The following is a 6,890-nucleotide window of genomic DNA, read 5'->3' as shown; positions in this document are numbered from 1 at the left end:
GTCTGGTCACAAAAGTGACTGGCATATATATATATATATATATATATATATATATATATATATATATATATATATATATATATATATATATATATATATATATATATATATAATCTACATGTCTCAATAAACAATGTTTACCCAAAATAACATCATAACAGGCAAATAAACACTAATCTGGCTGAAGAGTCATTATTTCACTGATTGCAGACATCTACACCTTAACCCATTTAATCCCACCGGTCACAATAGTGACCGTAAAAAAATGTTTCATTTCTAAGGCTATAAAAATGTTACTGAATGATCTATCAATGCATTTCCAGCAGATATTGAAATAATAAAGGGTCTCAATGAAATATGTGCAGTGTTGCATGTTTATGTTAAATTGTCACATGACCAGAGCTGTTTACTTCCTGTTTGCGCCAAGAGAAGAGGATGGCAGCAAGAAAGCTCCCAAAGAAAAGGATAGTAAAGGATGTTAACATAAGGATGGAACATAGATTTTTGGTACACATCATGTTTAAGGTGTCTAGTATTGATATATGCATTTGCAATTATTCAACTTTGTTTAATGTGGCCATAGAACTCACAAACATGTCAACGGCAACAATAGTGACCGGTGGGATAACCCCTTGTATCTATATGCTAATACACATAGGCTAACTGTTCTACCTTACTTTCTGCTACTATCTAACTTTCTACCTAATTTTACACAGACACACACAGACACACAGACACACACAGACACACACACACACACACACACACACACGCACACACGGACCCAAGGAAAACTAGCTAACTAGCTGATTCTGCTGCTCCCAAGGGCCTCTAAGCACCCAACGAGGGTCCAGACAGAAGCCCCAAGGGCCTCTAAGCATCCGAGGGTCCATCCAGAAGCCCCAAGGGCCTATAAACACCCGAAAGTCCAGACAGAAGACCCAAGGGCCTCTAAGCACCTGATGGTCCAGCAAGAAGACCCAAGGGCCTCTAAACGCCCGAGGGTCAAGACAGAAGCCCCAAGGGCCTCTAAGCACCCGACGAGGGTACATCCAGAAGCCCCAAGGGCCTCTAAGCACCTGCTGGTCCAGACAGAAGACCCAAAGGCCTCTAAGCCCTCGATGGTCCAGCCAGAAGACCTAAGGGCCTCTAAACGCCCGAGGGCCCAGACAGAAGCCCCAAGGGCCTCTAAGCACCCAACGAGGGTCCATCCAGAAGCCCCAAGGGCCTCTAAGCATCCGAGGGTCCATCCAGAAGCCTCAAGGGCCTATAAACGCCGATAGTCCAGCCAGAAGACCCAAGGGCCTCTAAACGCCTGAGGGTCCAGACAGAAGCCCCAAGGGCCTCTAAGCACCTGACGAGGGTACATCCAGAAGCCCCAAGGGCCTCTAAACGCACGATGGTCCAGACAGAAGACCCTAGGGCCTCTAAGCACCCGATGGTCCAGCCAGAAGACCCAAGGGTCTCTAAATGCCCAAGGGTCCAGACAGAAGCCCCAAGGGCCTCTAAGCACCCAACGAGGGTCCATCCAGAAGCCCCAAGGGCCTCTAAGCACCCGATAGTCCATCCAGAAGCCTCCTGGGCCCATAAACGCCCAATAGTCCAAACAGAAGACCCAAGGGCCTCTAAGCACCCGATGGTCCAGCCAGAAGACCCAAGGGCCTCTAAACGCCCGAGGGTCAAGACAGAAGCCCCAAGGGCCTCTAAGCACCCGACGAGAGTCCATCCAGAAGACCCAAGCACCCGAGGGTCCATCCAGAAGACCCTAGGGCCTCCAAGCACCCGAGGGTCCAGCCAGAAGACCCAAGGGCCTCTAAACGCCAAAGGGTTCAGCCAAGTCAGCCAGAAGAACCAAGGGCAAAACTGCAAGTGGTCAAAAGTAAAGATGGAGTATTTAAGCGATCCAATAGTATAAGGCTTATATGTAAAATATTCACACTACAATGAGAGAGCATTTAGAGGCAATGCGGGAATTTTTTAAAGTGATAATAACTAGCCTTTGATATAAGGATTTTATACACTCTTACAAACACACACACACACACACACACACACTCATAAAACACTCACAAACACACTGCACAGGTTAAATAGACCTATATTCAATCTGTCCAATGGTTGATACAACACAGTTTCCCACCGGTCACACACTGCATGAAAACCCTGGAACACGGCATTATCCGGGCATGGTAAACTCCTGTGTAATTTGAGGTTTACCGGACGAATGTGGGAAAAAGCGGATCAGAGTAACACGGAACAGTATATTTCAAGATACACCCGGAAACCTCACATATGCGGACATATACAGGCATCCGTGAAATTTCACGGAAATATACAGCTGAAACACTGCTGGGTGCTAGGACTGGTGACTGTTAGGTGTGAAGAAGGCCTTTCATATGTTAATGACACTGAGGTGCTGGCTGTTCTCAGAGGGAGGGGTGGCAGGGGAGGACTTCAGGAATGAGAATTATGATTCTTAATCAAAGTTTTTATAAAAACACTACAAAATAAACACCCCGAACATATAGTCACAAAAACAGAGTATTTAAATTAAGGAATTGAATGGAACAAATAAAGGGAAATTAACCAACCATTTTAGAATAACACATTTATTGTGAAGTTTTACAAAATGCAGTTAATAATAATAACATTTAATAAAAAGGAATGTACATTAATGTGAAATAATGAAAACATGGCTTTAAAAACACAAAAAACCCCAGATATGCTCAAAATAAAATTAAAGGAATAAAAAGAAGGTCGTTGGAAATCGCATGGGGCTAAATCTCAAACATTGTGCAAATGGGAATTATGACTGATACCTTTTCTTTTGTCTGACTTAACTACACAATGCATGTACTTAGTACACATCTCCCTGCAATACGTTCCACAGGTAGGAACGCTGCTGAACAATCAGTCTGTGTGCCACACCTCCACAGGGTTTCCAAAGAAACATCTGTCTGAATGAGGGTGCAACCACGAAACCTTTGCAACAACATGGCGTATAGGACGTGTGTTAGTTTTTAACACTGATTATAAGAAATCTCTTAATGACTCCAGCATGCAGCTCTGCATTTGGGTCGAGGACTGGTTCGTCCAAGAATTTGTATTTCTCTCCACGCCTCTCTTTTTAAAAAACCCAGGTCTTTTTTTACCAAGGTCTCTAATGACTGAGTTACTTTCTTGTAACAATAGGTTAGTTTGGGGTACAGATATTCCTTGCTATTGAAGCTTGTCATCTTTTTGGACAGACAGCATATTCAGTGACGTTGTCGTACTGGTATATTTTCTTAGTTAATATAAAGTCTTGGGAATCATACCAGCAAATTGCATTAATCAATCAACTTTATTTATATAGCGCTTTTACAATGATGATTGTTTCAAATTAGCCTCACAGTGTCAAACGAGACCGTATTGAAACAAAATTTTAGTTGGCTGTAGGGTCAACAATGTTGGCAGATCAATATTATAGTTTATAGAATTAAATAAGACCTAATTAATTCATTTTATTTGTATATTTAGTTGAATAACTTAGATCATAAATTTAGTGTTATAGTAAACCAAAGGCCACAGTGGCAAACCCAGGAGACACCAATCAACACTGAGAATATTTCCAATGAGCCATCATTTGTCTGAGGCATAGCAGCAGTGCAGTGATGGCATTGTCTGAAATGTTGAACAATGCTTGCCAGGTTAAAAGCATTATTGCTAATAGCTTTACAAGTAATAAAGCAGAGCTGTCTCTATTGTCATTATCTTCTTCAGGTTTGTCATCTTTAAAATCCAAATGTTCACTGTGCTGACCATCTGTAAAGACATGTTGCTCTTCATGGTCACTGTCATCATCTGAAGACGTTTCACTGAGCTCCAAGGAAAGCCTGAGCAGCTCATTGCGTTCTTCTTCTTCTTCTTAAAAAAAAAAAAGACATTTGTTAGGTTTTTTTTTTTAGAAAAAATTAATAGAAGTGTAACAATACACATCTGTCTGTGTGCATCAATTTAAATGTAAGGAGCCTTGCCTTCAGTGATGGATAAATCAAGAAGATCTGCTGAATCTTGGTTCTCATGCAAATGCTTGGTTTCTTCAAATATGCAGAAATCAACTTGCTCTTGGTCTCTAATGTCCTCTGTAACAATTAAAGAACAATACAACGATTTTAGCTACACACAAATTTACATACACAAGTTAAATACAAAGATTTAGTTTAAACAGTGAAACATCACAACACCAATTGATTAATGGCTGGAGCTATGCATTTGTCTAGCATTATATTAAAGTTAGCAGCTTTTTACTAAAATCCCTTAGAATCACATATCATGCACTTTACAGTACAGCATGTGTACAGGTCATGATGGGCCATAGAAATGTTAATGGGCCATTCGTAATAGTTTATCCAAATAACTTTAGTTATTGTTATGAATGGCCCATCATGATTTAAATGTTCAGCAAATACAGCTATGACCAAATTTGTAATAAATAAAAGTTACAATGTATTAACAAGACATGCCTATACTGGAAAAAACACAAACATACTACATTCTGAAAACAAGCAAATCACTATTGTGTGTCAACTCTAACCAAAGCAGATCATGAACATCAGTGTAATGTTGCACGACATCAGTAAATATATAAACCAAATGCTGATGATCACCATTTTATTTTACTTGTCATTTGGTTTTACATAAAAAAAAATGTTCAGTAACTTACCAAAATGAATACCAGCATCATCCCAGTCCACAGGTCTCATTTCGGCTGGGTGAAGTTCATCACATGCACCCTCTTCCAGCTCTGTGTTGTGATTTGTCTCAGCTGTAATCGCTCCATTGTGAAAAAAAAAAACTTTTTTTTGTGAAGATAAAAATATGCATGTGAAACATTCTCGTTGCAGTGGTCGCAAAACCGCCGAGCTCTCTTTCTCGTATTATTATCGCCAGGTGGTTGTCCTTCCATGTTGATAGATAATTATGTCCAGCATTATATTTTTGCACCAAATTAAAGATACACCTGCGACGCGTCATACCGAGGGCGTGGTTTGAGTGGGGATTAGCAAGCAAACAACACGCGCCAAAGAGGGGGCGTTTTGAGGTTTGAAATCAAACACTCACAATAAAGGTGGGGACGGAGGCGCACCCAATAGTAGTGTATTGTTTCATGCGCGCAAAAGTTGAAACCTCCGCATTGAATTTGTTTCCGGAAGTACAGAGAACGGATTGTTGTTTTTTTTGTGGTGTTTGGTTGAGATTTGGAATCGATCATTTTCGACAGATTTAATATGGAGAGTAAAAGGAACCTTAGTTTTTCTACTCCACTGAACAAAGGAGGACAAGCAGTCTCAAGCTCAAGCCCAGTTACTGTGAATGCCTTGATGAAGCAGCTGATATCCGGCCAGAGTGCTATATCTCGTCAGCTTACTACTTTAATATCTGCACAGCATGAACGGGCTGATCTTCTCCAAGAGGCTCTCCAGCGTCTTTATTCTCTCGAGCAAAAGTATGAGCAGCACGGACTAACTTACAGGAAGAGCCTAACAACATTGTGAAAAGATTTTAAAGGGCACGTACCGTGAGGTAAGTTCAGTTATTGTTATATAATGTGCCTGTAAACCAAAGTTGGCTTACAATTAACGTTAGCCTAATAACGTTATGTGTTTTGTCTCCAGCGGTTACTTTGATGGCCATCTTATTCAAACTTGAAAATATTGTGGTTCTTGCAGATTGTGAATCTGTTTAAACGCATTTTAATTTCAAACTTTACAGGAATCTGTAAGGTGCCTTTGTGTGAAACCCAATTCAGAGAACAGCCCACACAAATACGATCCACAAACTGGGTAAGACTGCTTATTGTATACTGTAAATGTTAGGTTAACCTACTTCTAACGTCATATGGATTTGAAATGCCAAAACTGAATTTCATTAATTATAACTGCAACTTTTCCCCCCAGAATAGTCATCACACAACCTCGCTTTGACCATTTTCCTTTGAAGAATTAAGTACAACTTTTACAGATGTTGACCCTGAATGTGTAAAAGGTAATCTTAAAGATTGTATTATTTTTTAAAGTAATTTTATATTAATATTTACCATGTGTGCTTTGTTTTGCTTACTTTTATTGGTATTACAATTATTCATGATTTATTTAGCAGGTTGCAAGACATATTGAGACACCACGGAGGAAGTATTCTGTGGCTCAGCCTGAAAAGGCCCAAAAAAAGACACACTATAGCCCCGTTTCCACCAAAATTACCCGGAACAATTTGTACCAGGAACTTATTTACAGGAACTTTTCTCCCCCCCAGACCTGCAGCTGTCTGCGTTTCGACCGCGATAAAGTTCCGAGAAGATTAGGCAAATTAGTCCGGTGATGTAGGACTGCGCGCGACTGCTCCTCCAAATCAGTGAAGGACATGTAATCATTTTTAAGTGTACCGATTGAAAGGACTGTTTACATGAGACGTTATCTAAACCGATCTGGTGTTTACATGTGATGACTTTCAATCGCAATCATTTTGTCACATGCAGTTTGTCTGCCGCACCAAAAATGTCAACGCTGTTTTCTCCAGCAGCTGGAGTGTTAACTGTAGCCATAGCAACTCTTAACGGCCACCAGGACTAATACAGTATTATTTATATCTATTTGTTGTAAAGTGTAATAATCATCCCAGAGAAAAAAATCTTCTGTCAGGCGCAGTTAAAGTAAAAACTGCCCGGGGCAATATACGCTGTGTCATTACTCCAACATTATCTTCATAACTCACGAAATAAAAAGTTTACCCCTCAGAAAAATTTGCTTTCCTCTCTTGTCAACATGAGCGCGGCGCGCGCCGTCACGTCATGTAAGGACACACACTTAAAAGTAATCGGTCAGGTCGTTTACATGGTGAAAAAAAATGAA

At 40.4% G+C, this 6,890-nt stretch overlaps 1 long non-coding RNA gene across 1 annotated transcript; it reads left to right on the top strand.

The window, feature by feature from the left end:
- Nucleotides 1-5,561: 5,561 nt before the first annotated feature.
- Nucleotides 5,562-6,214, top strand: LOC137086975 (uncharacterized). Its single transcript, XR_010907523.1, has 3 exons — nucleotides 5,562-5,825; nucleotides 5,940-6,027; nucleotides 6,139-6,214. It is a non-coding gene; the product is annotated as an uncharacterized lncRNA (long non-coding RNA).
- The last annotated feature ends 676 nt before the right edge of the window (nucleotides 6,215-6,890 follow it).

Source organism: Pseudorasbora parva, chromosome 1, assembly GCF_024679245.1.
Source record: "Pseudorasbora parva isolate DD20220531a chromosome 1, ASM2467924v1, whole genome shotgun sequence".
Lineage (NCBI taxonomy): Eukaryota > Metazoa > Chordata > Actinopteri > Cypriniformes > Gobionidae > Pseudorasbora > Pseudorasbora parva.
Note: the sequence above shows the minus strand (reverse complement) of the source record. Positions and strands in the feature narration are given on the sequence as shown.